Source organism: Bos indicus x Bos taurus, chromosome 5 (assembly GCF_003369695.1).
Source record: "Bos indicus x Bos taurus breed Angus x Brahman F1 hybrid chromosome 5, Bos_hybrid_MaternalHap_v2.0, whole genome shotgun sequence".
Classification (NCBI taxonomy): Eukaryota; Metazoa; Chordata; class Mammalia; order Artiodactyla; family Bovidae; genus Bos; species Bos indicus x Bos taurus.
Genome location: NC_040080.1, coordinates 49,264,878 through 49,279,153, shown reverse-complemented (window position 1 = coordinate 49,279,153; position 14,276 = coordinate 49,264,878). Strand labels below are relative to the sequence as shown.

The 14,276-nt window shown below is 40.7% G+C and overlaps 1 long non-coding RNA gene across 1 annotated transcript in view; it reads right to left on the bottom strand.

The window, feature by feature from the left end:
* Positions 1–14,276, bottom strand: part of LOC113892692 — a 19,938-nt gene extending 5,662 nt beyond the window's left edge. Inside the window, exon 1 of the long non-coding RNA XR_003511105.1 lies at positions 13,422–14,276. This is a non-coding gene — a long non-coding RNA (uncharacterized LOC113892692). The remainder of the gene's footprint in view (positions 1–13,421) is intronic.

The window sequence follows — 14,276 nt, the reverse complement described above, 5'->3', positions numbered from 1 at the left end:
CCTCAACTTACCACTTTTATTCAGTGCTGTATTGGAACCCTTAGCCAGAGCAGGAAAAATAAAAAGCATCCAAATCAGAAAGTAGTAAAATTATCACTGTTTACAGATGACATGTATAGAAAACCCTAAAGATGCTAAAAAAAAAAAAAAAAAAACTTAGAACTAATAAATTCAGTAAAGTTGCAGGATACAAAATCAATACACAGAAGAAGTCTGTTGCAGTTCTATACACCAATAACAAACTATCAGAAAAAATTAAGGCGATCCCATTCACAATTGCATTAAAAAGAATAAACTACCTAAGAATAAATTCAACCAAGGAGGTAAAAAAATCTATACATTTAAAACTAAGACACTGAGGAAAGAAACCAAAGACACAAATAAGTGGAAAGATAGTCAGTGCCCATGGATTAGATGAATACTACTGAAATGCATAAACTAACCAGAGCAGTCTACATCTTCGGTGCAACTCTTGTTAAAATTCAAATGGCACTTTTCATGAAAATTGAATAAATAATCCTAAAATTTGTGGGGAACCAGAAAAGATCCTAAATAGTCAAATCTTGAGAAAGAAAAAAGCTAAAGGCACATGCTTCTTGATTTCAAACTATATTACAAAGCTATAGTAATCAAAATACTGGCATAAAAACATACATAGCCCCATGGAATAGAATATTAAGCCCAGAAATAAACCCACACGTGGTTAATTTACAAAAAGCAAGAACATACAGTGGGAAAGGGCAATCTCTTCTATAAAAGCTGTTGGGAAACTGGACCACTGTCTTACTGGACCACTGGACTATACACAAAAATTAAAATTAACTCTAAGACCTGACCAGTAGACCTGAGACCATAAACCTCTCAGTTCAGTCGCTCAGTTGTGTCCGACTGTTTTGCGACCCTGTGGACTGCAGCACACCAGGCTTCCCTGTCCATCACCAACTCCTGGAGCTTGCTCAAACTCATGTCCATCGAGTTGGTGATGCCACCCAACCAACTCATCCTCTGTCATCCCCTTCTCCTCCCGCCTTCAATCTTTCCCAGCATCAGGGTCTTTTCAAATGAATCAGTTCTTCCAATCAGGTGGCCAAAGTATTGGAGCTTCAGCTTCAGCATCAGTCCTTCCAATGAATATTCAGGACTGATTTCCTTTAGGATTGAATGGTTGGATCTCCTTGCAGTTCAAGGGACTCTCTAGAGTCTTCTCCAACACCACAGTTCAAAAGCATCCATTCTTGGGCACTCAGATTTCTTTATAGTACAACTCTCATATCCATACATGACTATTGGAAACCTATGCACTAATTTCCTTGCCATTGGTTAAAAAAGCAAAAGGAATAAAAGTAAAATAAATATGTTGAACTACATCAAACTAAAAAGCATCTATGCAGCAAATGAAACCAAACAATGAAAAGGCAATCTATAGAATGGGAGAAAATATTTGCAATTATATATTTGATAAGGAGCTAAGATCCAGAATATATCAAAAACTCGTATACAACTCAAGAGCAAAAAAAAATCCAGTTTAAAAATGGACAGAGAATCTGAATAGACAGTTTTCCAAAGACATACAGAAACCACAGGTACATGGAAAGAAATTCAACATTACTAATCATCCAGTAAGTGCAAATCAGAACTACAATCGGATACCACCTCATACCTGTTGGAATGACTATTAATCAAAACAGAAATAATAAGTTTTGGCAAAGAATCTGGGGAAAAAGGAGTGTAAATTGGCACAACTACTACAGAAAATGGATGCAGCTACTCAGAAAATTAAAAATAGCGGTAATGAATGATCCAGAAATTCTACATCTATGTATTCAACCAAAGAAAATGAAAACACTTACCTCGAACAGATACATGTAACACCAATGTTCACTGCAGTGTTACGTACAATAGCCAAGACACAGAAACATGTTATGGGTGGATGAATAAGGAAAACGTATACACACAAACACACACACACACACACACAAACTGGTCATAAAAAAAGAAGGAAATCCTGCCGTTCGTGACATGGATGTCCCTTGAGGGCATTATTATGTTCAGTGAAGTCAAGTCAGAGAAAGACAAATATTGAACTGTATGATTTCACTTCTATGTGGAATCTAAAAAAAAAAAACACCAAAACACTACCACTCAAGCTCAGCTACAGAGAAGACACTGGTTGTTGCCAGAGATGGGGAGTGGGTGAAGTGGGTGAAGTGGGTCAAAGGTATAAATTCCCAGTTACAAAATCAAGTTCTGGGGATGTGATATACAGCTTGGTGACAATAGTTCATAACACTGTGTTATATATTTGAAAGTTGCAAGAGTAAATTTTTAAAGTTCTCATCATAAAAATTGTGTTGAATGATGTTAACTAGGACTTACTGTGGTAATAATTTCACAATATATGCAAAATTAATCATTATGTTTTACATCTGAAACTAATGTTATATGTCAATAAAAAAAGGGAAAGAATGTAAAACAGTAAGGATGTGCACCCTCAAGCAAAAGACAAAATGTATCTTAACTGCCTCTGTCAGTAGACAAAGTGTATTACTTCACCCAAACTTTCTATTTCTCCTAAAAGAACTTTCTCTCTTCCAGTATAAGTTAAATATAACAAAAAAGCAATGATACAACTATATTAAAAGTGAAGACTCAGAGTGCCCTAGAACTCTGTGACAGGGTAACTGGGAGTACTCTCTGAAACATCTGTAATAAACAGGGAACAGAATTATGCGGTGGTAAGGTGAACCTGATAGGAACTTTCCACAGATGTCCCATTCAAATCTCTAGCCCTAATGCTGAAATGACCGTCCCGGAAGCCCTAAACTGTCACTGAGCCTTTACCTGTACACCAGCCAGTCATTTGGTTTAGGTGCCCACAGGGATGAGCGGTCTCCCCGAGCAAGGCAGCTGCCGTAGGCTGAGAGCCATCTCCAGAGAAAAATTCAGTTGTGAGCAGTCATAGGCCAGCACCTCTGGAAAGAGGTTCATGAAAAGGATTCTAGGCGGTCCAGCCCAACATCCACTACACAGTCCAACATCTATTGCACAAATGCGGGACTAAGAAATACAGATCATAGGAAATCCCAAGAAACTAAGTCATTGAGGAACTACAGCACCAACAGCCAGGAGAAAACAGACTGAGAAAACTGTACCAGAATTTTGGAACTATTTTTTGCTCCTTAGGAACATGTGGATTATAGAAACCTAGCAAAGGGCCTGAGAAGCTGAGCTTTTTTTTTTTTTTTTTTTACACTGAAGTGCTGCTGCTGCTGCTAAGTCGTTTCAGTCGTGTCTGACTCTGTTCGACCCCATAGACGGCAGCCCACCAGGCCCCGCCGTCCCTGGGATTCTCCAGGCAAGAACACTGAAGTGGGTTGCCATTTCCTTCTCCAATGTATGAAAGTGAAAAGTGAAAGTGAACTCAGTCAGTCGTGTCCGACTCTTAGCAACCCCATGGACTGCAGCCTACCAGGCTCCTCCGTACATGGGATTTTCCAGGCAAGAGTAGGAAACAATTGGTATTGAGAGGCGTCAAGTAGGTGCTACCTGAATAACCTCCCAGGGCTTTGGGTTGGCCTAGAAGTAATGACTAGCCAGAAACTGTACCTCCCACAGGCAGACTGAAGGCAAGTTTTGAACCATCTGAGTTAATGTAATCCAGGACTGCTAATACCCTTGTGAAATCACTCAGTAGTGTCCGACTCTTTGTGACCCCATAGACTGTAGCCTACCAGGCCCCTCTGTCCATGGGATTTTCCAGGCAATAGTACTGGAGTGGATTGCCATTTCCTTCTCCAGGGGATCTTCCCAACCCAGGGCTCGAACCCGGGTCTCCCGCAGTCTAGACAGACGCTTTACCGTCTGATCAGATCAGTGTCGCTCAGTCGTGTCCGACTCTTTGTGACCCCATGAATCGCAGCACGTCAGGCCTCTCTGTCCATCACCAACTCCCGGAGTTCATTCAGACTCATGTTCATCGAGTCAGTGATGCCATCCAGCCATCTCATCTTCTGTCGTCCCCTTCTCCTCTTTCCCCCAATCCCTCCCAGCATCAGAGTCTTTTCCAATGAGTCAACTCTTCGCATGAGGTGGCCAAAGTACTGGAGTTTCAGCTTTAGCATCATTACTTCCAAAGAAATCCCAGGGCTGATCTCCTTTAGAACGGACTGGTTGGATCTCTTTGCAGTCCAAGGGACTCTCAAGAGTCTTCTCCAACACCACAGTTCAAAAGCATCAATTCTTCGGCGCTCAGCCTTCTTCACAGTCCAACTCTCACATCCATACATGACCACAGGAAAAACCATAGCCTTGACTAGACGAACCTTTGTTGGCAAAGTAATGTCTCTGCTTTTGAATATGCTATCTAGGTTGGTCATAAATTTCCCTCCAAGGAGTAAGTGTCTTTTAATTTCATGGCTGCAGTCACCATCTGCAGTGATTTTGGAGCCCAGATAAATAAAGTCTGACACTGTTTCCACTGTTTCCCCATCTATTTCCCATGAAGTGATGGGACTGGATGCCATGATCTTCGTTTTCTGAATGTTGAGCTTTAAGCCAACTTTTTCACTCTCCACTTTCACCTTCATCAAGAGGCTTTTGAGTTCCTCTTCACTTTCTGCCATAAGGGTGGTGTCATCTGCATATCTGAGGTTATTGATATTTCTCCCGGCAATCTTGATTCCAGCTTGTGTTACCGTCTGAGCCACCTACCAAAACCACAAGTTCTCTCTAGAGGAAGATAGCATCATATTGGGCCATACATTTTTATTATTTGATATGTGATGAAATCAGGGCATAAAAATAACCAGGTATAGAAGGAAACAAAACATAATTGAAAACAGAAAACAAAAAAAAGATAATAGAAACACACAAGACTTCCAAACAAAGGGGTTATCAGAAACAGATCTTGGGGCGTCCCTGGTAAAGAATCTGCCTGCCAATGCAGGAGACACAGGTTCAATCCCTGGTCTGGGAAGATCCCACATGCCGCAGAGCAGTAGGCCTGTGCACCCAGGAACCACAAAAGTTGAGCCCATGTGCCACAACGACTGCAGCCCTGTCCCCTAGAGCCCCTGCTCCTCAACAAAAGAGGCCATCACAATGAGAAGCCCACACACTGAAACGAAGAGTAGCCCAAGGCTCTCTGCAACCAGAGAAAAGCCCAGCACTGCCAAAAATAAATAAAATTACATATTTTTTTTTAAAAAAGGAAACAGATTTTGCAATAACTATCTTTAACATGATCAAAGAAACTTAAAAATGGACAATTTTGGCCAAGAACTAGTAATTCTATTTAAGATGTAAAGTTTATAACTGAAAGACTTCATAACAGACATGACAAACTGCATAAATGGCCTTAACAACAGATCAGATGTAACTGAAAAGAGGTTCTCTAGAAGAAAAAGAGTGATTAGGATAGAAGCAATACGTGCAAAATTACTGGCTAGTAGGTTTCCATGACTACTTAGTCATCAAATTAATGACTAAACAAATGGCAGATTTGAAGGCACCGTAGCCCCACTACAGAATATACCAAAGAAAACCCTATTTAAGTACACAATGGTAAACTGCTGAAAACTGTAGCAAAAGCTAAGACACAGCCACAGTGAGGCAGAGAGGAGAATCTTTTTTTTTTTTTTTTTTTTTGAGGAGAATTTAAAGGAGCAACAATTCAACATACAATGAATTCTTAACAAAAATAATGGAAGCTGGAAGATCATAGAAGTATATATTTAAGGTACTGAAAGAAAACAGCAGCCAAATTTCAGTTCTATATCTAGCAAAATTATTCTTCAAGAACAAAAGTGAAAGTTACATTCAAATGAAAAACAGAACTTCCTGTCAGAAGACCTACACTAGAATAAATGGAAGAGGCAAATATTAAAATACACAAAAGGGAATCTCCAGGTGGTGTCCGCTCAGCCACTGGCACCTCTCTGTGTGGGAGCAGGTCGGGAATGGAAGAAGCTCATCCTGAGTGTTCTCCTGCCTGGATACCCAGCTCCACAAGGCTCAGGAAGGCGCTCTTCTCACCACCGTCTCTTGTTAAGAGCCACCGAAAAGCTGCTAGGAAGTCGAGCAGGGCTCAGCCCTTATTAAAAATAAAATAAAATACACAAAAGATAATTCTGTGACAAAGAGAAATCTAAAGGATCAAAGTCCCAAGAAAAGTACTGGTCAATACAGTTTTATTAAAATTTTTGATATGCAATAATCAGGGCATAAAAATAATCAGGTAAAGAAAGAAACAATAAAACATAATTGAAAACTGAAAAAAACAGACACTAGAAAATTCTGAAAGAAGTCAGTAGCCAAGCTTGAATTGCATTCTGTTTCTTGAAGCACAAAATATCCTTCAAGAACCACAGAGTTTTCTGACCACTATAACCTAAAATGGGGGCTGGCAAGTTTTCAAAAAAATAGCCAGGTGGTAAACTTTCTAGCTAGTTGCATCTGCCACAACACTTAACTCGGTTGTAGCACAAAAGTAGCCACAGACAACACATAAATGGACATTGAAAAGTAAGAGAGAAAAGGCAGACTGTTCAATCATTTTCAAATACTGAATGCCTATTCTGTACCTAGTGCCATACAGACATGTGGAAATTCAATGTGAATAAGAAAACAAAACTCCTAATGGGACAATTCTAATTATTAAGTCCTATTAAAAGTGAATTTTAGCAAGCAGTAAAAATTAGCTTATGAAACCCAAACTTAACGATAAAATAAAAGCTATCATCAGTTCATGAACTATTAATATTTCCTGTGTAATTCATGAACATGACTTCAGTCATTTTAGTGTGAATCCTGCTAAAAGACACTTGCTCCTTGGAAGGAAAACTATGACAAACCTAGACAACATATTAAAAAGCAGAGCTATCACTTTGTTGACAAAGATCCGTATAGTCAAAGCTATGGTCTTTCCACTAGTCATGTGAGAGTTGGATCATAAAAGAAGGTTGAGCACCGAAGAACTGATACTTTTGAATTGCGCTGGAGAAGACTCTTCAGAGTCCTTTGGACAACAAAGAGATCAAACCAGTCAATCCCAAAGGAAATCAACCCTCAGTCTTCATTAGAAGGACTTATGCTGAAGCTTCAATACTTTGGCCACCTGATACGCAGAGCCGACTCGTTGGAAAAGACCCTGATGCTGGGAAAGATTGAGGGCAGGAAGAGAAGGGGCAGCAGAAGATGAGATGGTTGGATGGCATCACCAACTCAATGGACATGAGTTTGAGCAAACTCCAGGAGATAGTGAAGGACAGAGGAGCCAAACGTGTTGCAGTCCATGGGGTTACAAAGAGTCGGACATGACTGAGCAACTGAACACCACCTACAGAGTGTCATTCCAAATTAGATACTGGTATAAAGGTACAGCAACTTGGGTTCACTAAATCTCTCTAGAAAGGACTGCAGACTGAAGGATGGAGTAACTATTTTAGTTTTGTTTTGATTTGGCTTTATGACCGTCCCCGGACTAGGGACAGCTGGAGGCTGACTTGGCATTTAAATTCAATAGTTAATTCTCTTTCAAATTTTGTATTCTCCTAAAGAATAGCTACCCAAAAAACGCATCTTTCCTGGATATCTCAGGAAAAGTTAGGTATAAAAATTAAAGATATTTCACTATTTTATATAGACGTATGGCTCTGCCTAAACATATGTATAATATGCATAAGGATTCTTATTTAACACATATAATAAACATTTTAAATGGCGAAACAGGACTGACATTCCTATCTCCAGCTTGAAACTACTAGGTGTGATGAACGCTAAGCAGGAAGTACCCCTTAGAGCAGATCTGGACACCTGGGATCAAAGAATGGGTCTAGGGGACATGGCTGTACCTATGGTTGATTCTTATTTATGTATGACAGAAAACCACAAAATTCTGTAAAGCGATTATCCTTCAATTAAAAAAAATAAAAGTCGCAAAAAAAGAACAGGTCTAGGCTTGCAGCTACTGCCAAAAGCCAGCACAGGCCATGGTGACTGAGCAGACAGGCAACAGTTCAGTTCAGTCGCTCAGTCGTGTCCAACTCTTCGCAACACCAGGGACTGCAACACACCAGGCTTCCATGTCCATCACCAACTCCCAGAGTTTACTCAAACTCATGTCCATTGAGTCGGTGATGCCATCCAACCATCTCATCCTCTGTCGTCCACTTCTCCTCCTGCCTTCAATCTTCCCCAGCATCAGGGTCTTTTCAAATGAGTCAGCTCTTCACATCAGGTCGCCAAGTATTGGAGTTTCAGCTTCAGCATCAGTCTTTCCAATGAATATTCAGGACTGATTTCCTTTAGGATGAACTGGTTGGATCTCCTTGCAGTCCAAGGGAATCCTGAGACCAGTGATGGAAAGAGCAATATTGCATAGGAACCTGGAATGTTAGGTCCATGAATCAAGGCAAATTGGAAGTGGTCAAACAGATGGCAAGAGTTAACACTGACATTTTAGGAATCAGCAAAATAAAATGGACTGGAATGGGTGAATTTAAATCAGATGACCATTATATCTACTACTGTGGGCAAGAATCCCTTAGAAGAAATGGAATAGCCATCCCAGTCAACAAGACTCCAAAATACAGTACTTGGATGCAATCTCAAAAACGACAGAAAGATCTCTGTTCGTTTCCAAGGCAAACCATTCAATATCACAGTAATTCAAGTCTATGCCCCAACCAGTAATGCTGAAGAAGCTGAAGTTGAATGGTTCTATGAAGACCTACAAGAACTTCTAGAACTAACACCCAAACAAGATGTCCTTTTCATTATAGGGGACTGGAGTGCAAACATAGGAAGTCAAGAAATAACTATAGTAACAGGCAAATTTGGTCTTGGAGTACAGAATGAAGCAGGGCAAAGGCTAATAGAGTTTTGCCAAGAGAAAGCACTGGTCATAGCAAACACCCTCTCTTCCAACAACATAAGAGAAGACTTTACACATGGACATCACCAGATGGTCAATACCTAAAGCAGACTGATTATATTCTTTGAAGCCAAAGATGAAGAAGCTCTATACAGTCGGCAAAAACAAGACCAGGAGCTGATTGTGACTCAGACCATGAACTCCTTATTGCCAAATTCAGACTTAAATTGAAGAAAGTAGGAAAAACCACTAGGCCATTCAGGTATGACCTAAATCAAATCCCTTATGATTTTACAGTAGAAGTGACAAATACATTCAAGGGATTAGACAGGCAACAGAGGTGGTCAGACCCAAGGGATTGTGGAACATGGGGATTCAGATACAAGTCAGGAATGTAAAGACATGCAGCCGCTTTGGAAAACAGTAAAACATACATCTACCATGCAAAAATGTAAATCTACTCTATATACACAAGAGAAATGTAAACATGTCCACACAAAACTTGTATACAAACGTTCAGCAGCATTATGCATAATAGCCATAAAGTGGAAATAAGCCAAATGTCTATCAACTGGTGAATAGACAAGATGTGCTACATCCATACAATGGAATTCTATTCTGTGATAAGCAAGAATGAACTCCTGACACACACTGCAACATACATGGGCCTTTAAAACACACTAAATGAAATAAGACAGACACAAGAGCTCACAGACTGTATGATTCCATTTATATTATTTATCAGAAAAAGGAAATCTGTATAGACAGGAGATTAATGATTTCCTGGGATGAGAGAATGGGAGTGACTGCAACAGGCACAATGGCTCTTTCTGGGGTGATGAATACATTTTAAAATAAGATTGTGACAACAGTTGCACATCTCTGAACACTGTGCTGTGCCTGTGTGTGAAGTCACGTCTGACTCTTTGCAACTCTTTGGACTATAATCTGCCAGGCTCCTCTGTCCTTGAGGTATTCTCCAGGCAACAATACTGGAGTGGATTGCCATTTCCTCCTCCAGGGGATCTTCCCAACCTAGGGGATCGAACCCTGCACTGCAGGTGGATTCTTTGCCTATTCAACCATTTTAAATTAATGAATTTTATGGTAAGTAAATTACCCTCAGAAAAAGGTGTTTGTTTTTTTTTTTTTTTGCTGCACCATGCACTTTGCAAGATCTTAGTTCTCCAACCAGGAATTGAAGTCAGGCCTTAGCAATGAAAGCACCAAATCCTAACCAGTGAACCACCAGAGAATCCCTAAAGGTATTTTTTCTTAAAGATGAAATAAAGACATTTTAAGACAAAGTATCTTGAAACTGAGAAAATACATTATCTTTAGACCTACATTAAACTTAAGAGTGAAAAATGATCTCAGATGGGAACATGGAAATGCAAGAAAGAATAATGATCAATATAGGTAAATTTCAGTAAGTATTACTTTATAAAGCAATAACAAAAAATTTGTGTAGGACTTAAGATGTCTGTAAAATTAAAATGCCTGATAATATCATAAAACGCTGGAAGTTGATAAAGCCATGAGTAATACTGATCATAAAATACAAACACACATTATCAACACCAGGAACAAAAAGGGGGAGATTGTTACAGATCCAAAAGACATTAATAAGATGGGAACTTTATATGATGAAATTTAAACCTGTATAATAAGATGTAAAAGTTCCTAGAAATATATAACTTATCAGAAGTGATAAAAATAAAAAATCAGAATACTGAAGCACACTTAACATTCGTATCTAACTGCCTGATAGACGACACATAAGCTAAGTGAGGGAACCATGGAGTTGTCCATGACTGCCCTGAAAGAATTTCTTCCTTCTTGCAGCTATAAGGCTGACACATGACAAACCAGAAGCAGAGTTTGATCCTGTAGAGTACTGTCTACAACACAGGTTGAATTCAGAGCTTCAGCAGATTTCTTGAGTGGAAACTATAATACTGGTGGGGAGGGAGTACACCCTGAAAAATGGAACAGTGAGATTTAAGAGAATCGTAATAACTCCACTCACTACTAATGCCCTAAGATTTCCCCTTGTCAATAGAAGCAGCTTCTCCCCTAATGAGAATGGTTTTGACTGTCTTGAATACCCTGTAATGACCACACCAAAATAAAATTCCAATTCCTTTCATTTACCACTCCTAGGGCCTCCTACTGCCTCTAACCTATGACTAAACCAAACCCTCAAATTCTCTATAATTTCAAAATTTGGAAAAGAAAGGTTATGTAGTAACAGAATTACAAGGCTTTCCTAATGCTTGAGGAATGTGTCCAAAGGATGCCAAACTGGGAAGGAGAAACATAATTTCGATGAAGCTGAATGTGTTGTTTTGGGCACATTTCAATATAAGTGGTCACTGGTGATCTAACTCATGTTTCAGCCGGGGGAAGAGGTACAGTTTTGTACCCCATACTCTAACAGTAGCTGGATCCTCAATGCCTTGAAACCCAGCCAGGTCAGACAACTAATGCAAGATCTTATTTCCTTGAGGATCTACTTCCTATACTCTTTCTGAATACCAATTATGTGATCAGCTTTCTTATTTTCAGAAAATAGAATCCTCTCAAGCTAAGCAAAAGGAATTTACTGAGCAGTATGTGCTGTGCTTAGTTGCTCGGTCATGTCCAACTCTTTGCAACTCTATGGACTGCAGCCCGCCAGGCTCCTCTGTCCATGGGGATTCTCCAGGCAAGAATACCAGAGTGGGTTGCCATGCCCTCCTCCAGGGGATCTTCCCAACCCAGGGATTGAACCCAGGTCTCCCACATTGCAGGTGGATTCTTTACCAGCTGAGCCACCAGGGAAGCAGTAGAGATAGCTCTTAGAAATGGAGTATAAGCTGAATTATAAGAATGACTCCTAATCCCTTACCATAGAAGTCAGTTTGCAAGGTATGGAGCTGCTTCTACAATCAAGAAGCTACCTGTCACACCAGAGAGCTTCCATCCACAGAGCCACCAGCGCCAAAACCAGGTCACTCTTGTTAAGATCCAAGCCTACATAATAAATAGATGCCTCAGGCCCTCCCTGCTTCTGCTCCCCCATAACTCAGTTCTGAAACAAAAGTCTCACACAAGTGCATCTGATCAGAGGAACTTTGGTTTTGTTCAGAATCTTAGCTCTAAAGGAGTCTGGGAAGCAGTCATCCTTTTTCACAGCAGCACTGTATTGCTCACTATGAATGCACCATCATTTAAACATTTCCTTTCTGGAGGACACTTAGGTTTCTTGTCATTGCTGTTAAAAACACTGATGTATCCTTCATCCTAACCACACACATAAGAAAGGACTAGGATCCTGAATATACTTTTCCACATGTGTGTACAAAAAACTGGGGACTGGATTTCCTGGTCACGAGCCATTGTTTTTATCTCCCTCCCCTACCCCCTTAAAGTCTAAAATGTTCCTTTCTCAAAGAAAACAAATATATATTGAATGAATGGATCATCCTGTTATTCTTTTGCCTCAAAGTATTATTTGCATTTGTGAATTTCAGATGCAAAATAGCCTTATTCGCTTTTTTTGCTACAGCCTATCTGGGTCAGGCATCTTGAAAAAGTCCCTGACAGAATATTATGTTATCGCGCATGCTCTAGACTAATTCACTTTTCATAGCTGAGTGCCAAATGTCTCTAACCAATTAAATGCAATGGTCCATAATGGTGTCCTCTGCTTATAAAAGTGCATTTCACAATCCCAGCACAAACACACAACTAGTACAGGTAGCAGTGTGGTGCACCCCGACATGAGCTGTGGGAATGGCAGCATGTGGATTCACATGGAAGAGATCCCTGCAGGAGAAATACATACATTTTAAAATGTGCTTTTTAAAAAGTGCTCCCAGGCAGCAAAGCAATGAATATGAAATGTGGAAAATCTTAATTTTCTCTGAATTTCATTTTCAATAACCATAAAATGAGGGTAAAATCTACTTTTATAATATGGGGTTGCAAACAGTCAGACACGACCAAGCAGCTGAACTGATGAGGACTCAACAAATGCGAAACTAAAATATACTCCTGCTGTCACAGAGGACAGCCACAGATAAATGCGTCTCAAACGTCCTGTAACGTGGTAGCCAAGAAGGGCTGGAAGTTGTCTACTGACCAGCGATAGCTCAGTCCAGAAGCAGACTTTCCCAAAGTTAGTACTTTATCCCATAGTGATCTTCTCTCCTCATTCTGGCCATCAGCAGATCTTGACGTTTGTCCCACCCTAAAGCCCAACTCCAGTCTATGCCTCAGGACAAAACACGGGGAGGGGATGGGTAGTGGGGGCGTTCAACACAGAGGAGAATACAAAGAGCAAAGCATGCTTTCCACAAGCTCCCTAATTCATGTATATAAATATGCTCTGTCTAAACGGAATAACTTAAATGTTTTGTGTGACTGCCTTTAAAGACGTGTAGCCTGCATGCAGGCTGTGTCACCCACTTTTCCTTACTGTTCTTTTCTTAGTATGGCACTTTTCACTTCTGCCCCTAGATCTTAAGACCTCTCGTACCTGAAACACTTGCCATCTCTGGCTCACCTTAGGTGTAGGTGTCTGCATCAGTCTCTTGCGTGGTCTCCAACAGAAGACTCCCTCAGACGGCTTCAGGATCACCTGCCGAGCCCAGGAGGCTCATTAGTAGCTACCTGACGCCTGACTGTTCTCATTTCCTCCGGTGATCTAGCGAAGCATCCACATCTCTGCAAATCTTTGAGTTTCCGGACAAAGGCATAAATTCTGGTCATTTTCCTGTTCTCCTCCAATGCCTTTAATCTGGGCCAGAACTTGATAAATAAATATTTTGGTTTTGTTTTGTTTGCCAATAGATGGTTTTGAAAAGAAACTTGTCCTTGTTGGAGGACTACACAGGCCTGGGGGCTGCAAGACTGTCAAGTGTGTATACACAAGAGAAACAAGGAATAACTAAGGAACAATTCTATCGCTTCAGCAACACACCACTGCAGATTGTCACAGCCATGATGCAGCTCATGACTTGTCAAACTGTGGTGAAACTGCAATCACTCCCCAGGCAGCTGCTCCTCCATAAGCTATCTTCCTAACAATGACGTGTTCAGGTGGACAGTATTTCCTTTGCCAGGGCTGCCACAACAAAGAACTAAGACTGGGAGGCCCAAACGAGCGAAATTCTTCTCACAGTTGTGGAGGCCAAAAGTCGGAGGTCCAGATGCCAGCAGAGCTGTTTCTTCCGAGACCTTTCTCCTCGGCTTGCAGATACAGAGCGCCCTGGGTCTTCCCTCCACGCCAGTCTGTTCAAATTTCCTCTTCTATAAGGAGACCAAGTCACACTGGATAAAGGTGTGCCCTGCTGCTGCTGTTAAGTCACATCAGTCGTGTCCGATTCTGTGCGACCCCACAGATGGCAGCGCACCAGGC